Consider the following 21,919-nt stretch of genomic DNA (forward strand, 5'->3'; position numbering starts at 1 on the left):
GGGAATCGAACCAGGGTCTCCGGAGTGTGGGACGGAGACGCTACCACTGAGCCACGAGTACAACGCTTCAAAGCGGTACAAAAGCGCCTCTAGTGAATGCGGTGTTGCCTTAGAAACGCGCTGTTTCTAAGGCGTGCGTCTCTTGCTCAGGCGCACATTTCGTTGCCGCGCCGAACGCTGCTTTGCTCGACGCTCACCGCGTCCAATGCGGGGCGCGTAGTCGCTGCCCTGTAGCCCATTGTCTTACACCCCTTGGCGGGTCGACGGGAACGCTGTCGCGTTCCACTCTTGAAGGCGAAGAAGTAATGCATGAGTTGTTTCTTCGTCTAGCCGAACCAAATATAGCCAAGCAACAGCAGTTCACCAGGCTAAACAGTGGTTCAACAACTAAAATAAAGGCTAGTATGCTTCGCATCCTGGGCTTAACCTTACCTAAGCCACAGCCATTTTTCTCCCTCTTTGTGATCTGCTTCGTATTTGTTCTCGGCGATGGCGTGGACATACCCCGTACGAAGGAACATTATTCTCCGTTTGTTGGTACATCGTCTGCGTCGCAAGAGGAAGAGGTCTCTCTACATAAGAGAGATCTTCGACAAGCGTCCGGAGTACGGCGAGTACCACCACCTCGTACAGGAGCTGCGGCAGAGCGATCCTGAATATCACTTGAAGTATTTCAGGTAAATGAAAGCGAGTTACATAACACCTGTATTGCTTTCGAGATTGTGTAGCTCGAGCACGCTGAAATATGTTGTGCCTAATTTTCCTGCATTTCTTGAACGCAGGATGACAAAGGCATCGTTCGACAAGTTGTTGAGCCTTGTCTACAACAGGCTTATACACCCTCGAACGCACAGGAGGCCTATCTCTCCGCCAGAAAGGCTTGCGGTGACACTGAGGTAAAATATATGCTTTTCATAATTTCCTAGAAATTAGAAAATGTGGTGTTGGTGGTGCCGAACATTTCACCTGATTACAGAGATAGTGCGGTGGCGAGCCGACGTACGTGCATAGTGTAGTTACAAACATTACTTTCTTTTCTTCACATCTGCTTCAGAGGGCACATCGTATAATTTTAAACGTATTGCACATTTTTATTTTTATTCGCTGATCTTCAACATACCTGTAACAAGCTGAACCACAAGGCTTGTGAGCTGTGTGGACAAGCTAGCTTTAAACAATCTTGGCGCCGTGGCCATAGAGCAAAGAAATGCTGCGAGAACTGCATGCCGTAGAGAGTCGAAAAAAAAATTGGAGGACGCTTAAGCTTCGACTTCAAGAGTGGAACGCGACAGCGTTCCCGTTGACCCGCCAAGGGGTGGAAGACAATGGGCTACGGTGCAGCGACTACGCGCCCCGCATCGGACGCGGTGAGCGTCGAGCAACGCAGCGTTCGGCGCGGCAACGAAATGTGCGCCTGAGCAAGCGACGCACGCCTGAGCCTTAGAAACAGCTCGTTTCTAAGGCAACACCGCATTCACTAGAGACGCTTTTGTACCGCTTTGAAGGATCGAACTCGTGGCTGAGTCATTCTTCTTCCGGCTACCGTTCGGTGCGGACGCGGAATCATGTGCTCCAGCGGAGCGGAGATAGCGGCCTCTGCAAGTCGCTGAAACAGGATTGAAGACAATGATGGTCAGGACTACGAGATCATTTTGCCTACATTGCCCACCGGACGTGTTGTGGTTAATACTGTTTTTTTTTTCACGGCGACGTACGGGTTAGGCCCTACAGGGTTGAGGACTTCCGCGACGCCCTAGCCAACGCTGGTGCGCTTCCCGACGTGGTAGCGTTGGGGGCGTACCAAATCAACCGTGTTTGGGTGGTGACTCTCAACACCACCGAAGCAACTAAGAAGTTGGCCGCTCTCAAGGAACTGGAAGTAAAAGGACGCCGCTGCATTATCTTCGATCCAGCGATCCAGATAACCAACAGGTGAAACTACGGCTGCACTGGATGTTGCACGGCGTGGCGGACGACGACATTCGGGCGGCTCTCGCTGCTTACGGCAGCGTATCCGAAGTGACCCGGGAGCGATGGCATGTCTCAGGCGTCAAGTAGAAAGGGTCCACAACGAGGACCGTGCTCCTGAAGCTGAAACCCGGTTTGAAGGTTGATGACCTACCTCACCAGCTACGCGTTGCAGGAGAGTTGGCCCTTGTGGTGGCGCCTGGGCGGTCTAAGCAATGCCTACGCTGCCGTGGTACGGGCCACGTTCGACGTGAATGCAAGGTGCCACGGTGCTCAAAATGCAGACGCTATGGTCACGTCGACAGCGATTGCGCCCGCACGTATGCGGTGGCTACGGAGCCGGCATCGCAAGACAAGTCGACGGAGCTGCTGATGGACGTCGACGAGGTGGAGAAGGCAGCGAAAGGAGCCGAGGAAGGGGGCAAGCCAGCAGGAATGACCGACCCGCCGGGGCTTGCCAGTGGTGACACAAGCACGTCAAGCAACGGAGAGACGCACCCCGATGAGCAGGAATTGCCTGCCACCAGTGACACAACCAAGTCAAGCAACGGAGAGACGCACCCCGAGGAGAAGAAATTGCCTGCGTCTCGGGCGAAGGCGTCGGAGAATGGGAAGAGCGTTCCGGCACCCAAAGTCGTCGAACCAGCGAACAGCTCGCCGAACGCTGACCTGAGCGGCGGCCGTGCAGTCAGCGTCTCCGCGCCAGCCAAGCGCCCTTATGGCTACACCGGTAACGAAGGGGATAAGGTGGCAGCCACCAGCGTCGAGGAGCCGCCTGCAAAAACAACTCAAGCCAGGCGGGCCAGTCTCCGGCAGCGACCTAACGTTTTGTCTGAGAGGCGAACCGGTGAGACCGCACCAACGCTGCAAGGTTCGGAGCCTGCACAGGGTGGCTCCGGCATCAACGATGGCGTCTAGCCACGCGCTAGACGCGGAGGGTAAGCACCATGCTCTCGGCCTTTTCACTTCCTTGCGAAAATGGCTCCTGCATCTCCGTGGAAGGTAGCTACACTTAATGTCAGGGGCTTGGCAGGAAAGAAAAAGCAAAGTCAGGTGTATCGGCTTTTAACGGAGCACGACATTGATATATTGGCCGTGCAGGCAACAAAAGTTCACGAATAGGAAGAGACCGCGAGCATGGTGCGACGTTTCACGTCTAGATTCTATGCTATTGTAAGCCATGCCATTCGCACATCTGCTGGTTGTGTCCTTTTTATTAAGAAGTTGCCGGCTCTGGTCGTGCATGCTGATTTCTCGTGCTTGTCAGGTCGGTGTGTTGCTGTCGATTTCACACTCAGCGATACAGAATGGGGTGTTTTATGTTTGTACACACCAAATGTTGTGGATGAAAGGGTCGATTTCTTTAGAAGTGTTGAGCAGCGTCTCAGCTTCGATAAACAGCTGATTGTCATGGGTGACTTCAACTGTGTCCTGAGTGCTTGTGATAAGACTAGTGAGCGGGGGTTCAGGGACGCAAGTACTGTGGTACTGTCGCAAATCATAGACAAATGGAACCTTAGGATGTGGTATGCAAGGCGCGGGTGGTGTGAAGTACACACATTTCCAGCGTGCAAGTCATGCCCGTCTGGACCGCATTTATGTAACGTTGGACGCGATTCCAAAATGCAACAGTTATCAAGTAGTGCCGGTGTCTTTCTCAGACCACTGTTTAGTAGAGTACGGGATTGGGGCAAAAAAACGTGGCAGTGCTTTCAGCTGGGAACTGTGGAAGATAAATAACAAGCTGATTAAAGACGATGCTTTCAACCTTGCGGTAGTTGAAGAAATCGGCAAAATAAAGCGGAATAATGAACTGAAAACTTGGCAACAGTGGAAGCTTTGTAAGCAACAACTTAAAATAAAAGCAATAGAGCGGTCTTGTTCTATGGCGTACGAGGAGAAACTAACTGAACGTAATCTAAGGTCTATGCTTGCAAAACTGCTCGAGAAAGAATGCGAAGCGCCTGGTAAATGGATCGATGACATAAGGAAAACGACACAATAAGTTGAAGTGATAGAAGAGGAGCGTTATCGTGGTGCGCTGGTCCGGGCGAGAGTGGAGCATGTAGCTGCTGGGGAGACGCCGTCTAAACGAGCGCTCGGAATTGAAAAAGCCCACGCTTGTCGAAATCACATAGGCAACATAGAATGGGGAGGCGTCTTATCGGATGATAACGAACATATTAAGCGTGCATTTTTTCAGTACTATCAGGCGTTGTTCGCTTTACATGTTGCCGATACGAACATGTTTAACGATAAGTTCCTTGGGGCACTGCCACGACTCAACGATGAGCAGAAGGATAGGTTAGAGCTGGCAATAACCGAATCAGAGGTAGAACTGGCGATAGACAATTTAAATCCTGGTAAATGGCCAGGACCGGACGGGTTAAGCGCGGCGTTTTACAAAGCTTTTAAGCGTGGAATCGCGCCAATATTGACGGTAGTGTTTAATGAAGCTTACGAAATTAACGAATTGCCTCCGTCTTATGCAGGATCACACACTGTCTTAATCTCCAAAACTGACGATGCAGAGAAGTTACGACAAGTAAGAGCGTACCGGCCAATCGCACTTACAAATGTGGATGGCAAAATTTATATGAAAGTTTTAGCGCGAAGATTACAGTCAGTAATCCAGGAAATCGTTGGACCGCATCAAACATGCGGGATTAAGGGACGATCTATTACGACTAATATTCACACAGCAAGATGCCTGCTGGAGTGCTGCGATATTACAAATAGCCGCGTGGTCATCTTGCAACTAGACATTGAAAAAGCTTTCGACTGTGTCGCGCATGAAATTTTGCTTTGCATACTAGATCATGTTAACGTTGGTTCTGTTATTCGCGAGGGTGTCGCCCTGGCGTATCGGAACTGCACGACGAGATTGATCGTTAACCACAGTCTGGGGGCCCCCATTAGCGTGCAGCGGTCGGTACGCCAGGGTTGTCCCCTTAGCCCTCTTTTGTTTTGCATCTACATAGAGGCGATGTGCTTAAACATCGTGAAAAAACAGGCGATTCCTGGCTTTCGGTTGCAAGCAGCGGAAGTCAAGCTGTTGGCATATGCGGATGATGTGGCGGTTTTTTCAACCAGTAGGGAAGGTGTATCTGAGGCTATTAAATGTGTAGAGAACTTCTGCCAAGTCACAGGCAGCAGAGTGAACTTAGCAAAATCACTAGGGCTCTGGCACGGAGAATGGCAATTGACGCCCGACCGCTTTGCAAACGTGTCCTTGGTTACGACCCCAACGAAGTACTTGGGAGTACCTCTAGAATGCTACCGTGATAGCGCGACATATTGGACAGCGCAGACGCATGATACACGTGGAAAGGCGGAAAGGTGGAAAGGAACGCATTTATCGATTTTTGCTAGAGCCACCGTGTGCAATCTGTTTTTTATTAGCAGGCTGTGGTATGTAATGCAGGTGTTACATTGTGCAAGGCTCAATGTACAGAAGCTGCATCGAATTTTCGCCATTTTCGTGTGGGATGCGCAATGGGAAAAGTGCAGCCGAACATATTTGTTCAGAGGAGTCAAGAATGGTGGATTTGGCCTGGGACACCTTTTTTTGCGGCAGATCGTTAACAGGTTTCTTTTCCTTCGTGACGTCAGCGATCCTTTTTTGCGCACCGCATGCCAAGTAAGGCTCGGGCGCGCGTTGCCAGAATTTGTTGTTTCAACCGAAACACTCATGGGAGGCATTTTTGGATATTTTAGAGAAGTTGTCGCAAGTGTACGATTCCATGCAACGAGGTTTTCAAATTAATATTTATCTACTGTCAAAAAGAACAAAATTGTACAAGGATTTGTGTGATGTCGTTCTGCCAGAGCCAATGTACAGAGCCTTGTACAGTGGAGGCCCTGGTAGGGACGTGTTAAAGAGAGTTAAGAAAATGCAAGTTGCGCCAGGGGTTAAAACCTTTTTTTTAAGTTACACACTGGAACGTTGCCAGTAAAAATGTTTTTACAGGAAAAGGGCTTATTTCTTCCATGGGGATCTCACTGCCTTATCTGCAAACAACTAGAAACAATAGATCACGTTTTTCTTCATTGTTGGGGAGGGGTATTTTTTTGGGACGTACTACAAAGAACGTTAAAGAAACAATTTCCCCTCGACCCTCATGGAATACGGTATCTACCCATTGCTAACGAGGATGGTCTTCCGTTTGGTTTAATTAAGTTAATTTGCCTCCACAGTATTTGGCGCTCTCGAATGGCAGGATACTTCTGCGATCCCGACGCATGACCAACGCGAATTCATTTCCGTGAAACTGTGCATCGGTTTGTTGAGATTTTGAAGGCCGGTGGGGATACTCCCGAGTGGCTGTCAAGGGTGGAGCCATTGATGGCTCTAAATGAATTTTAATGTGGTGAAGCCAGCCTCCCACCAGTCTGTTTATGTCAATACGACGTGTTTATTGTATCTTTTATGTTTTGTTTTATGTATTGCTATTGCCGTTCTTTCTTTGTCAGTCAGGCAATAAAGAAAAAAAAAACTCATGGCTGAGTGGTAGCGCCTCCGTCTCACACTCCGGAGACCCTGGTTCGATTCCCACCCAGCCCATCTTGCAAGTTGTTTTTTATTCATGAAGTGCCTGCTGAGATTTATCGCTCGCGGCCAACGCCGCCGACACCGACGCCAACGACACCGGCTTTTCTGCGACACGAGCTCCTTAACGCTGTCGCGTTGATATGTGGCTGGACAGATGACTTTAAAAATTCGATAAATCGGTGGTGTGTGTGGCCGCTACTGGGTAGAAAAAGTATTTGCCACGCTCGATCATGTTGCTCGCAAAGGGCTCCATGTAAAATGACACCCTCTCGCATACTTTGCCGTGGAGTCTCCGTATTTATAGGCCCATCATATCAGCTCAGGTTCGGTTTTGTGATAGAAAAAGCACCGGCATTCCTTGCTCTGCTGACAATGACTATTTCTTCGTTTAAAAAAACTGATATGACATTGTCTTACCCATGGCTTCAACCTCTCCATTGACACTGCCCCTCAGACTGTGCTGGTTTAAAAATCTAAAGGTGCATTTCGATTACTGACTAATTTATTCCATTTTTGGCACAAATAATGTCCGTCGCAGCTAACACTTCTGTCCCGAAAATATTTTTCCTATTTGAAGTTCCCAATTTTTCAGAATTTCGAAAAGTTCTTAAACATCCGTATATTTGCTTTCCTGAACTTCCCCATGCGTTATATTTAGGCAAATACAGTTCTACGTTATTGGTTTCTTTTTGCTCAGTTGATTGCCTATATTTCAGAAATTCTATAGTAGGCCGACACACCGACAAACCATTTCTGTTACTATGAATGAATGTGTGGTTTTTATTGGCGCAAGGGCCAGGTATGGCCAAAGAGCGCCATGCAAGTGTTAATGATTTCGCAGTGGAGTGATGGGTTCTATGGAGTTGACTTGACGTGGCTGTAAAGGGGCCTAAAATATAGTCGCTGTATAGTGCCTAACATGTACGTGTCATAAAATCATGGCGATTAAAAATGACGCCTACTATGAGCATTGAGGGGCATTTCAAAATAATGATACGATATTAAAAATTGCATAAGTTTCTAAAATTCACTAGAGCACCATGGCCTTGTTAGAACCCTTGCGACACAAGGGCCTGGAGGCATGTGCTATATAAAACAACTATCACAGCGGCATCCTCTGGAAAGAGGATGCGCTACGAAATTATTGGGCTCATAACATGTAGGACAACCTCATTTAAAAAATTGAGGACTACATTGGTGTTGAAAAATGGTTCCTTACCAAAAAACATAGCTAGGTGAAGAGGTATGCAATAACGATATACAAGAGGAAAATGTTTCTCTTTCAGATTCGGCTTTGCGACACTCCAAGAGGACGTGGAGTACGGTCAGCCTCTCACCACATCGACCACAGGTTGGCGGTTCATCCCCAGTAAGCCGAAAATTGTGAGTACCAAATGTGTGCCCTATTCGTAGGCCGCAGAAAAGGACATCTGTTTGCCGTGATTTTGTTGGCGAGGGCCAAACACCTAACTGTTGCTTTATAACGTGTAGTTTATTGTTTATTTCTGCGTTCCACATGCGTTGCCAGTGTTGTCGCAGTTTCTTGCGCAAGAAAAGCTTCAGATCTGTGAGAGGAACAGCAGCTGTAGGAAAAGTGTTTAGTGATGTGTGTGATGTGGCCATTTCATCAGCCAGTACATTACCCTCGATACCTCTATGGCCAGGTACCCAGCATATCACTACATGTATATGTGATAGATAAATACTGCATAAGAGGGAGTAAAGTTCAATGAAAACAGGATTTTTAAGCTTTTGTAATGAAATTATTGCTTTTAAGAGACTTAGCGAGTCTGTGTATACAATTGCTCTGTCGAGTTTTAATTTCTGTATAGGTTTTACTGCAGACAGTACTGCATAGGTTTCTGCAGTAAAGATACCTGTTTGCGGGTTCAATAAGTCAGATTTAGAAAGAGAGACCAACAGAAGCATAAGATACACCAGCATGTGATTTTGACGCGTCTGTGTAGTATTCGGAGCAGCTGTACTTCGATTGAAGTTCACGGAAATGCATAGCGATTTCGAGGTCAGGTGCGTGCTTTGTGACCTCTACAAACGATACGTCACAGTCTATCACCTGCCACTCCCAGGGCGGTAATAGCTTAGCTGGAGGCATTAGGCGATGTTCGAGAACGGGGACATCCATTTCCGTGCTAAGTGTTCTTTCACGCAGTGAGAAAGGAAGTCTCATAGAGGGTTTATTACGAAAAAGTGTTTCACACGTCAAGTCGTTAACAGTTTTGAAACACGGATGTTCTTTATAGGAGCACACATTGAGAAAACAGGTAAAGCTGATGTGCGTTCTCTGAAAATGTAGTGACCACTCGTCTGACTCTGCATATAGACTTTCCACCGGGCTCGTTCTAAATGCGCCAGTGGCCAGCCGGATTCCTAGATGATGAACGGGGTCTAACATCCTTAGCGCACTCGGTGCAGCAGAGTGATATACTACGGCACCATGATCTAATCGTGATTTAACTAGGCTCCTGTAAAGATTTAAGAGGCGCCTCCTGTCGCTAACCCATGTAGTGTGGGATAGAACTTTAAGTTCATGGTTTTTAGACATTTTTCTGTAAGATATTTCATTTGTGAAATGAAAGTGAGCCTGGAGTCGAGAATAGCACCTAGAAATTTGTGCTCTTTCATGAAGGGAATTTGTTGTCCACCCAGTTCTACAAAGGGATCAGGTACCAGGCCTCTCTTTCTTGTGAAGAGAACACAAGAGCTTTTGTGCGGGTTGATTTTAAATCCATTTTGGTCAGCCCACTTGGACACCTTGTTTAAGCCCTGCTGTACCTGTCTTTCACGCGCTGTAAGGTTGCAAGATTTGAAACCTATCTGTATATCATCTACGTAGACGGAATAAAAAATGGCCGGTGGCAGTGAAGGACGAAGTGTGTTCATTTTAACGATAAAGAGAGTGCGACTGAGTACTCCTCCCTGGGGTACACCTGTTTCCTGTATAAAAGGTCGCGACAGTACGTTTCCGATTTTCACGCGGAAGCCACCATCCGACAAATAGCTTTCAATTATGTTCAGCATATTTCCACGGATGCCCATCTCCGACAGGTCTCGCAAGATCCCGTAACGCCATGCTGCGGCATACGCTTTTTCCATGTCAAGTAATATCGATAGGAAATACTGTCCATGTATAAATGCATCGCGGATATTTCCTTCAATTAACCCCAGATGATCGGTTGTCGACCGCCCTTCACTGAAGACACACTGATAAGGATCGAGCATATTGTTGAGCTCAAGGAAATGTATAAGTCTGCGATTTATCATTTTTCAAAAATCTTACAGATACAATTTGTAAGAGCTATCGGACGATAACTTGTTGCCAAGGAAGGGTCTTTTCCCTGCTTTAGAACAGGAACCACAATCGCTTCTTTCCCTGTGGATGGGAGGTATCCCGAAGCCCAAATAGTGTTGCATAGTGTAAGAAATGTAACTTGTGCGTCAGTATGTAGGTTTCTGATCATGTCATACATGACTCTGTCAGGTCCCGGTGCAGTGCTTTTGCATGTGTTCAAGGCAACTCTCAACACGGCAATACCGAAAGGCCGGTTATACGGTTAATTCTACCTGGATTTATGTATGATTGGCTTACGCTGTACTATTTCTTTATGTTTAAGAAAAGATTGGGAATAGTGCGTTGAGCTCGACACTCGCTCAAAGTGTTCCCCAAGTGAGTCTGCCTGGTCTTTCAGTGTATCGCCCTGTGTGTTTACCAGAGGGAGTGAATATGTCGCCCTCTTATCCTATTAACCTTGTTCCACACTTTGGCCTCCTCTGTATAGGAGCTTATACTCGATAAAAACTTCTCCCAATTTTCTCTTCTAGCCTGTCGGTGGGTTCTCCTGCCTTGGGACTTTACCTTCTTCAAGTTAATAAGATTCTCCGCAGTGGGAGAGGCGCAAAGCAACCCCCACGTTTTGTTCTGTTTTTACTAGAGATCCTACAATTGTCGTTCCACCACGGGACACGCCGTTCGCATGCCAGGCCATTTACTTCTGATATGCATTTTGATGCGGCATCTATTATAAAGGCTGCAAAATACTCAACAGCAGCATCAATTCTTAACGAGGACATGTCATCCCATGATATACTAGTTAGGGTTCGGAATTTCTCCCAGTCAACTGTGTCAATCTTCCACCTAGGAGCCTGTGGTGTATATTCGGTTTCTTTAGGTGATCTTAGCAGCATGGAGAAGTGATCACGTCCGTAAGGATTGTTGTTAACTTCCCATTCGAGTTCAGACAGTAGTGACGGGGAAACTAGGCTAAGATCAATTGAAGAAAGCTTTTTGTTTGCAAGACAGTAAGTAATATGTGGGTGCCTTCTTATTAAGCAGATACGCACCGGAAGAAAAAAGGAACTGTTCAACGAGACGACCTCGCGCACCGATACGAGAGTCTTTACACAGGCTGCTGTGTGCATTGAAATCACCCAGAACATAAGGTTCTGGCAATTGATCTCTAAAGGACTGAAATTCATGTTTGCTTAGTTTGTAATGAGGGGGTATATATAGCGAGCAAATAGAGATAAGTTCGTTTAGCAGTACAACTCGAGCCGCCACTCTTTCAAGGGCCGTTTGTAGCAGTAAAGTCTGACAGGAGATACTTTTATGAATAAAAATGGCAACACCGCCTGATGATACGACAGCATCATCGCGATCTTTGCGAAACTTGACATACGGTCGGAGAAAGTTTGTGTGTTGTGGTTTTAAGTGTGTTTCCTGTAGACACAGCACTTTTGGATTGTGTTTTTGGATAAGCTCTTGCACGTCATCAAGGTTCCTAAGAAGACCTCTGACCTTCCGTTGAATTATTTGTGTATCCATATTTGAAGTAAATAGGTGCTGTGTATACGGAGACAGAAGTATTAATTACAGTCATTTGAGAGATTAGATTACAGAGCTCTTTCGAGGCCCTGTAACCGGGGTTTTGCCCTTTTTGAAGCGTTCGAGGGAGCCTCGCCGCTCCTTAGGCGCTTGGTGCGCCTTCAGGATAGGTGTAGTGTCCATTGCCTCTTGTGAGGCGCCGGACACGTGCTCTTGCAAGCGAGAAGTTTCCCGAGAGAGTCCCGCCTTGGAGGGCAAGACCCCTGCGCCTACCAGCCCGGAGGTCGATGGGGCTCCCTGAGGGATTTGGCTGCGCCGGCTGTTGCCAGCGCTGGGAAAGGCCGGGGAGGTTGGGGCAGTCTCGGCTGCGCCCACCTTCGGGGTTGATACTCCCTTCTGCTCGGTTGGTGGAGCCGCGCTAGCTGCAACCACCGTGGGGGCATATGGAGTAACTTCCGACTCCCTGCTTGTGGGTCGGACAGCCGCCGGAGGCCGTTGTGACGCTGCCCCCTGACGCGCCACTTCGGCAAAGCTTTTCTTTGGCAGGTATCCTACCCGCGTGCGTGCCTCCTTGAATGTGATATTTCCTTTTACTATGATCGTTACGATTTCATTTTTTTTCTTCCATGATGGGCACGACCGCGAGTACACGGCGTGCTCCCCATCACAGTTTACACAGTGGAGAGCGTTCTCACAAGTTTCAGTGGTGTGTTCTTGGGCACTGCATTTAGCACAAGTTTGGCGGCCTCGGCAGCTCTGCGAGCTGTGGCCGAAGCGCTGGCATTTGAAACAACGGAGTGGGTTTGGCACGTACGGCCTAACACGGAGCTTGATGTAACCGGCCTCGATTGACTCGGGCAGGACACTTGAACCAAAGGTGATTATTAGGTGCTTGGTTTGGATCTCTTTACCATCCCTTCACATCTGAATTCTTCTCACATTGACAACATTTTGCTCACTGGAGCCTTCCAGGAGCTCAGCCTCTGTCAGCTGGTGCAAATCATCATCCGAGACAAGGCCGTGGGTGGTGTTCAGAGTGCGGGGTGGAGTTACTCTCAATGGAACATTTTCAAATGATAATAGACTGGGGAACTTCTCGTGTTGTTTCTGATCATGCAGCTCTAACAGGAGATCACCACTTGGCAGCTTTGATACCTTGTAGCCTGGACCAAGGACATCAGTTAAGGACTTGGAAACCAGAAAAGGGGAAATGTTTCGCACTTGTTTATCGGATTTTTCTGAGTGGATCACATGATACCGTGGGAAGTTCGGTCTTTGACGTCCAAGGAACTGGAAAATTTCATCGGTGTACCCTCTTTTCTGAGGGCGATCAGGAAGCGGAGGGAAGGAGCTAGCCATAAAGGAATTGAATTTTCTGTAATAACGCCAGCCACCCGCCATGGAGCCCTACAAGGGAACGCTACAGGGACTGTATGTACCGGTCCTCTAAACGCCAGCTGTACGTCATCACTATAACCAAATATGAAATAACTTAGGTTGGCTATTCACACAAGGTTAACCCTTGCTGCCTGGAAAATTGGAAATAAAAAGAAGCCAGGAGAAGACAGGAAAGGTGCAAAGTGAGAGAAAGACGAAGGCTGGAAGGAGAGAGAGACAGGAAAAGGCAACTACCGATTTCCCCCGGGTGGGTCAGTACGGGGGTGCCGTCTATGTGAAGCAGAGGCCAAAGGGGTGTGTTGCCTCCACCGCCTTAAAGGTCCAAACACCCAGCATCAGCTCAACCCCCAGGATCCCCCTTTCTCCAGACACGGCTACGCCGCGCACGGCTACACGCGGGAGGGTCCAACCCTCGTGTGCTCGGGTACGTGGTGTCGCAGCACACCAAACGCCCGCTGACGCAGATGCCCCTGCGGGGTTCTGTTACTATGTGTGGCCCTTGCAGTGTTTGTGAAATGCGATGTATTTATTTTCAAACGAGCCTTATAATGATGTTGGTATCAATTAATTTCAATGTAAACATAGTTATGAAAATATTTCAATAAGTAAAGAAACTGTTCCATTAACACATTTTCCAGATTCCTGGCTACAGGAGGTTCCGTGAAATATACTGCCATGAGTTACCGAAGGCATGGATCGACGGTGTCAAACATTCTGAAAGAGACACTGCCAGCAATCTGGGACTGCTTGAAGCCCTTTGTGCTTGCACGTACAAGTGAACAGAAGTGGCGGAAGATAGCAGCAGAGTACAATGATAAATGGAATTTCCCGAATACTATAGGCAGCATTGATGGAAAGCACTTTGTTATCAAATGCCCCAACAACAGTGGGTCCGACTGCTAGAACTATAAGGAGTTCTACTCATTACTTATGCTGGCTGTAGCAGATGGTAGTTATAGATTTATTATGGTGGATATCGGAGCACAAGGCCGATTTTCCTATGGTTCTTTTTTCAAGAAGAGTCCCATCGAGACTTTGAAGAGGGAGCATTGGGGCTCCCTTCCGGAATTTCCAAGTGGCCAGTGTGTTTGGTTGGAGATGCAGCATTTCCATTGCGCACCTACCTGATTCGGCCCTACCCTGGTAGGAAACTAAATGAGGCAAAAAAAGTCTTCAACTACCGCCTCTCCAGGGCACGCAGATGTATTGAAAATGCTTTTGGCATTTTAGTGTCATGTTGGCGGGTTTTTCTTGGAAGTGTGGAATGTGAGCCAGAGCTTCTCAGTAGCATGATTGGGGCTGCTGTCTGTCTGCATAACTTTCTGATGACAGACACTGCATATTGCCTTGATGGTTACGGTGATAAGTCATGTGGGAAAACATTGCATGATGGAGAGTGGAGCCATGCTATCACCCAAATTGGAACCCAGGCACTACCATCAAATAACCGCCCCATTTCAGCTGCCATGGCAATGAGGGACGAAATAGCAGATTATTTCATGTCTGCAGAAGGTTCATTGCAGTGGCAGTTGAACGTTCTCAGGCGGTGCTGAAATCCCAGTTCTCTCCCTTCATCTTTTGTACCCCTACAGCTTCTAATGGTTAAACTGCACCATTTTGTATATATGTATATATACACGTATTTGCTTCTTATTTTTCAGACGTATTCTATAACTTTTTCCTCTTTCAGCGTCATAACAAGTACTTTGGCACCTGTAATTATGTACAATTTTGCCCTTACTACTATTTCCTTTCTTGAGCTTTTTTTTCTATTTATGGTGAAGAACTACAAGTTTTATAGCAGTCATATGCCAGTGATTTGTCTCACTAAAATTGGCATATGAACTGTATTTTACATGTAAACATATGTATTTTTTTCTGCATTATTAAGAGAAGGGGAACCGAGGGGCTCGATTTTGTTAATCATGTGTATATGTTCTTTTTTTCTGCAGTGTCACTAAAGCTAACTCCATGTGCTTCTAAACAGGTGTGCCTGACAGGTTAACTTCAGGCCCTCTTTCTGTGCATGTCATTTTGACAAGAAGTGTACATCACTGTGTTACGTGAGCAGGTTGCTTAAGTAGCTACAGCATGTACATAAATAGGAAACATCACATAGAAGAAATGAAATTTAATAAAACGTTTAGAATGAAGCACAAAAAAGCAAGATCAATTACATTTAACGAACTATTCATACCAAGACTTATTTGTGTACAACAGATACAAAATGCTACAAGTGCAAGAAAAAAATGCAAGAACACAGAAAATTTCTTTTGGATGTGATATATGTGTGTTCTTTGCAACTGCCAGTTGGCATTTCCCTTGTCCTTTCTCTGTTACATGTAGATATTGCATTGGAATAATCTGTATAAATATTATTTAATGGCAGTAAAAGCCCTGAAATATGTGGGAGTTAGGAATGAGACATTCATCGTCACAGTGGAATTGAACATTGCAGTCTTATCCTGTGCGCTACTGTCGGAACAAATGCAGCTGTGCAATAGAGAAATGCTGTACTTTCGGTACTATATGATGCTCAATATACCTTGAATGCAACAGAAATAGAGTACTTCATTTAGTGCACAATAACATGAGAAATAAGAATGAAATATGTATCACATATTACGAAAAATGCCCATATTCGAAAAACAAAATAGTAACGCAAAACGAGCGCATGAAATAAATATTGCACTTTTCTGAATCGGCATGCTGAAAATGCCACACAAAAGACAAATACAACTCTTGATTTAATGCAATAATGAAATCTGGCATAGTAATGGAATACACATGACTATCAAAAACAAGTACCCGTAGTTACACACTATGTTGTGCTCAACATCAAGTTCTACCTCGGATCACGCAGTACAGTGATTAAATAATGGATCTGATTAAGGCATTGACCCAGTCAGATGTTGCTCTGGTTTACCCCTTCATAAGGTGCGAGCTCGGCACATCTATCACATGCATACACAAATAGTAAAACTGCACTCAGAATGACTAGAAATGGAATGGCAACTTTCAGGCCATTTCGACTGCTGCTTTTGTATAATAAAAGGAGTACGCATTTGTACCAATCACTTTGTAAAAAGTCATCAAATGTGGTACGTATCCATACCTAAGTATTTTTGTTGTATAAGGAAGCTTGCATTGAACTTGAAGATTGCTTGAAGAAGTATTGAGCCAGCTAACAAAAAAAGGCTGAAAAGCTCAACAGGTTTTGCAATAAACATTTTGCTGCCAATATGAGCCTTGTCAAAGAGTACACCCGCACATGTAAAAACACCTAGAACACCAAGGAGGCCCATTACTGAAAGATAAAATCACACTGCATAGTGTATTTGATTATTGGGGAGTATTCAGCGTGCTAAAATATGGTACGTAGGTGCCCCCTTGTCCATTCATCGGCACTTGAGAAGAGTGGGATGATTATGGCCCCACAAGCCATGAACGGTTAAATGAAGTGTCACTGAGTATGCAAAGGAAGTGGGCTATGAGGACGCAGTTTTGTACTTCGTGGAAATTAGGTTGAATATTGCAGCGTTATTATTTGTACTATTTTATCTCACCATTGGTTAACAGCATATCACAGCCTACATCGCAGAATATCACAGTCTACTCATATCACATCACAACATATCACAGGCTTATATCTCAAGAAATTATGCAGTTCTGGAGAAGAAATGAAAATGATAAAATTGAGAATTTTGTATTCTTTTTATGAATAAGCCAGGTATTAAAGCGTAGCACTTGTAAAAAATCAGCAAATATATGAAATAGTTAACATAAACAAAAGCTACATGCACACCTCCTAAGTAGTCAATTGGCACCTAAATAGAAAAATGGGGCTATAAACACTGCATTAATTAACTTTCAGGTTAATCAAATTCTTCTTCCGCTTCTGCAATGAGCTGCCTAATTTTTACTTATCGTTTTGATGCCATTTTACGTGGCAGCTTGTCCAAACTTAGGCCTATAGACAAACCAAACGCCTCATTCTCAGACATTTTTTTCTGAAGTGGCCCAAAAATTCATCTTCGAAGCTGTCCGTCTTTCTTGTCTTTTTTTTTGCTTGGATGGGGCCTCACCATATCGCTTAAAGTTACCAATATTGTTGGTACTGCCAATGATGGCGGCGTTGTTTGTGGTGGTAGCTCAGGTGGGGCATCTAGAAAACTGTCATCTGCTGATGGTGACGGTGGTGTGGTGCACATTTCTGTCAAGATGCTTTCGGCGGTCTCACCAACATCATCACTGCCCGAGTAGGAAGGGGCTTCCATGCTGCATGTAGTTCTGCAGAGAGAAGGCTGACAGTATTCGAGGAAAAACAGGTGCGCAAATGTAAGGCCAAACAAAATTGGTTTTGCAGCTATTTTATTTGGCTGCGTCGCTCTCTGAGAATGCTGAAGGCTGCTTTGTTTATATAAAGAGAATAATATCGCTGTAGACACTTCAGAAAAAAAAAAGTTTTAAAAGTCGCGTGCACAATCGTAGTTAACCCGAATGAGACAGGCAGTTCTGTCGGCGTTATCAGTGTTCAATTTACAGTTTTGTGCAAAGACTAAAGCGATGTGAGGAAAATAGCGCCCTGAACATTTCGTAATAAAAAGAAAGAAAAAGGCAGATGCGGCCAGCTCCAGCAAACTCACGTGTCTCAAACGAACAGAAAAAAAATTATAATGATACGCATTTGAAAAATGCAAAGCGCGAAGTGAATCACAACCGCGTAAAGAGCAAGGTAGGTTTGCTTCACTGAATAACAGCGGTGTCATGCGGGGAACATTTAGGAAAGGAATAAACGTATGATTACAGAATACAGCCACCAAAGTAGGCAAAACACTAAGCAGCAATGAATGTTATCGCAGAACTCTGAAAATGCATAATAACTCACTTTCTCGGACGGCCGCAATTTCTGTAAAAGGCCATCGACTCAGCGAACTCCCATGCTCGCCGAGAAACATAGCTGCTGCCGCTCCTCTTTGTCTGTTCAATCGCCTTCAATTCCCGTGTGTAGCGGTCCCTCAGCCCCTTCCAGAGTTTCAGACACTCTTCAACTAAAACAGGAAAAGCAAGGCATAACAACAAACGGTGATTGCATACCAGGTTCGGAAAAGTATCCACTTTTGAGTATGTAGACAAAGTATGAGTACGTAAACATCGACGCACCCATCGAGAGGCCGGCGAACGAACGGATCAGCTCCCAGGCATTGTTTTTGCGATCCACATCGCGATACTCTAGCCGTATCGTGTCATAGACACAGGGATGCTGCAGTTCGGCGTCCAAAAATCTCTCGATCACGGAACCAGAGAAGTCCACCACGTTTCCGTGAGAAGCGGCCATTTTGTACTGGCGGTGAGTAGCTACGGCGACGAGAGAGGGCGCTCGGTGCTGACGTGCTCGGCGCAGCCGGCGCGAAATGCAGACGGCTCTATTCGGAGCCGGACGACGTCCAAGCGCGTCAGGTGCCGCCGGTCACGTCGGCGGTCGGGAGCCGTCGGACTGTAGAGGGTGGCACTTCAGCCGACGTAACGTCGCCATGCTGCCGCGCGCACGCTACATCGGAGTATATCTGTCCCTTTATCGCACCCCGTTCGCACAGCCCACTCATTCGCTCAGCATGCTCTTCAGTCACACAAAGACGAAACGTGTGCCTGAACAAGCGGAACGAACCAAAGAACTCGGTGTCTCGGACGGAGAAACGATCTGCGCGAGCCAAACGTCGTCATCGGCACGGACAGCCGGGCCGCGACGAGCCATGAAGGCGGACCCGATCATGGTGCTGACGCCTCGATGGGATCGTCCTTTATGTCGCTTGGGAGCACCACGCAGACGCATGACTCCTCGCCAGCAGCACGGCACATATTGCAGGGGACGCTTTCCCACCACACGCGCTACGGCGCAGCGATCACGTCAGAGGCGTCCCGCATCGGACGCTGCAATAGGTATGGCGCCTAAAGCCCCTCCATCCACGCGCCACCGCCGGCGGTGGCGCGTGGATGTAGGGGCTTTAAGTCAGACTGGCGATAGAGACGAAGAAGAAGTGCATCGCATCAGCAACCACATCACGCGTGGCAGTTCTTTTAGTGCTAGTATTCCCTTTGTGTAGCGCAAGGACGATGATACGCGCAGGAGGTGGCGACAGGCCTGCGGCTTCCTCAGCAGGCAACAGGAAGAAAGTCCCAAGCCGTGGGCGCGGGGAATAGGGGCGCGGGGAAAGCGCCGCTTCGCTTGGTATGCCACCGAACCGCCGAGCAGAAGAGCAGCCGGTATCGAACGAGGTGAGAACATCAGCGCGATCATGCCGACTCCTTCGGACGAATTCGCATAGCGTGTAGTGCACGGTGCGGACTATTTCCTCTCGGTTAGTAAAGCAGCCTACGCGGAAACAACCCGAATCACGGGCAGAGATACGGGTCAGTGTGAGTGGGGGAGGGGGTGAAAAGGGGGCGAGAGATTTGGTTGCTTGCTTACATTCTCGCTTTCAGTTAGTGATTTTCTACGCCCGTATCTTCTTACGGATTCCTTGGCTCATTCCAGGCACGTGCGGTAGGTAGATTAGTACGTGACAAAGTTACTGCCTCGTTTTTTTTCCTTTTTCATGGAGGCCTTACGCACTTTGGCAATCGATGTAAGCGAAGCTGTTATAACTCGAAAGGGCGAAATGACGTATCTATACTAAAGACCTGTAGCGGAATTTCACTGCGGACGCGCTTTCGTGAACCAGGCCGGCGAAGAAACGCGACAGAGCACCACATCGGACACTTCGCATTGTACTAGAGCTTTTACTAGATTCTCATACTAGGTACTAGATAGGTACTAGATAGATGGGTACTAGATTCTTGTACCTATACCTTTATTGCACTGCACTGCCGACTTGTGTTTTACTCGTAATATACGTGCTGAATGTATTATTGATTTGTCTGCCTTGCTGTGTATGTATGGTAGGTTTGTCATTCTAGATTTCTGCGTGTTCCCTACGTGGTGTTGCGCGGGCTTTTGTATTGCGCTGCTCAGCTTCACATACGGTCAGGGGCTCAGTAAAGCTCAGTTGAGCTTCTTTTTTTCTCTAATTAGCTCCGCTTCTTTGAAGTGTTAATAAGTGGACTGATTGAGATTGATAAGTCCCGAAGCGAGGATGGTTCACTATATTATTTGTCCATTGCCCCTCTTCTTTAGGATCCTAAACCAAGCAAGCAAAAGGCACCGTGTCAAGCCGAGGACCTCAAACGACCGCCTTTTAGGCCCGCCGGGAGGTCAGGCATACCAGAGCCTTTCGTGGACGCTGGCTTCAAGGCTCGACACAAGGCCTATTACAGGAGGGTGAAGGCCCTCCAGCGGCGAGCCGCCACTCGGAAAACCATCGTGCGCCACAACGTGGCCAATGCAGAGGACGGGAAATCTTTCACGCCTGAAAATTACCAGATTGTGTTTAGGGCAGAGACTTCCGCAGCTCAGTACTTGTGGGACGGGCGAAGCGTGCGACAGCAGCACCGCCACTTCTCCAGTTCAACGCTGCCCACATGCAACCTCAACCAAAGCTGCGAAAGCCATCTGGTGCCTAATTTGAATTTCAGCTTCACTGGGGTTGTGCTCTGCATCATTTTGGCCACTCTTGCGGCAAAGATATTTGCCTATGCCTTGCGTTAACAGATGGAATGCTTATTCACCAAATCACAAAATACTTTCAAAGTCAATGATTTCTCTTGTGAGCTTCTCTTGCATGAAGGACACAACGGTGCGTCCTCTGAACAACGGTCCGCATTTACAGGAATTGCGATGAATTGCGAACCACTCGTCACGTGCATTTTTTGCATTGTTATTGCGTTCTCTATCATTAACGCCCGTCTGCCCAGTATGCTTCCTGCCAGAAGAGCACAGCTGCTTCCTGAAGCCGGTGTAAGAGCACACATACACTGAAAAAAATGTTACACCATTAAGGGTTTTTTGCTTGTCGCATGCGTAGCGCCCCGACCACTAGGGTTTTTAGGTAATTTTACAGAACGCGACAACAAGCTCTAACTAGATGTGCGATGAGGGAAAGCGTGGTTGAAAACTATGTAATCATTCTGACCGCCTCCGGCGCACAGAAATAACCGACAGCAGAATTTGAGAGCGATTGCTTTGAATCGTCATTAAATGCACTTTTCATGTCGTCTGTCACAGCTATCATCATTTTGTCTTGAGGGAAAGACTCGGCAAACAAGACATCATCAATGGTTTTCACCAACGATTCGATCTTACCCCTTACACGTGAAGGTGTTAGCCATGGGAGAACCGAACACCCTTTAACGCGCTTGCGCGTATTTGACGCCTATCTCGCCGTTACAAGGAGCCGACATGCGTGCGGTCGCGGCTTCGCGCGATATTTTAGTTGGGCGTCCGCAACCACCCACGTGCGCAGGGCAAGGTCAATTCAAATAGGTCGTGAAGCTTCGGGCGAAAAGCGGTTCAGCACAAATTGTCACCGACATCGTGGGAGCAGCGATTGAAACGCGACTATATGCTTGGAGGTAACAAACATAGGGAAAGAGAAAAGCGTTTATTTTTTTTTAATTCAAACGAGGCACAGTTTTGTTCATTCAACGAAAATAAAATTTCAGGTCAATATTATATATTGGTGACGAGTCCAGAAAATACAGGTTTATTTAGTTTTATTACTATTAATAAATAAATTTATTTTCAGCGCCCATTCTTACAGGGGCCGTTGACAACGCTATCACTCGCAATGTAATGCACCGCTTGAAATGTGCAGAAAGGCGCGCTCGTAAAGTTCAAAAGTTGAAATACGCCCCCCTCACATGTCGTGCTTTTTTTTTTTTGCTCGACGATTGTTTGATGACACCCGCCGTGCTTGCTCAGTGGATATGGTGTTGGGCTGCTGAGCACGAGGTCGCTAAAGCCCCTACATCCACGCGCCACCACCGACCAGGTTACCGCCAACCTACCCTCCTCCTCCACGCTCCTCTCCCAATCACCCCCTCAGCTTCCGGCGTCAAACGGAACTTACGTAGCTTCAGCTTCCTGTTCCGAGCGGAAGTGACGCTATGTTTTTTAGCGTTGCTTACTTTCGCGTCTACGGAGAGGCTTTAATTGCACCAGCTCCGGTTGAAACTTAATGCGATTCCATCCAAAAACCACCGCCTATTGTAATCGGCGATCTGGT

General features: G+C 46.9%; 1 pseudogene; it reads left to right on the forward strand.

Moving 5' to 3' along the window:
* The first annotated feature begins 489 nt into the window (after nt 1-489).
* LOC139055749 (putative nuclease HARBI1) lies at nt 490-15,772 on the forward strand (annotated as a pseudogene).
* Nucleotides 15,773-21,919: the final 6,147 nt, after the last annotated feature.

This window comes from Dermacentor albipictus, chromosome 2 (genome assembly GCF_038994185.2).
Source record: "Dermacentor albipictus isolate Rhodes 1998 colony chromosome 2, USDA_Dalb.pri_finalv2, whole genome shotgun sequence".
In the NCBI taxonomy this organism is placed as follows: Eukaryota; Metazoa; Arthropoda; class Arachnida; order Ixodida; family Ixodidae; genus Dermacentor; species Dermacentor albipictus.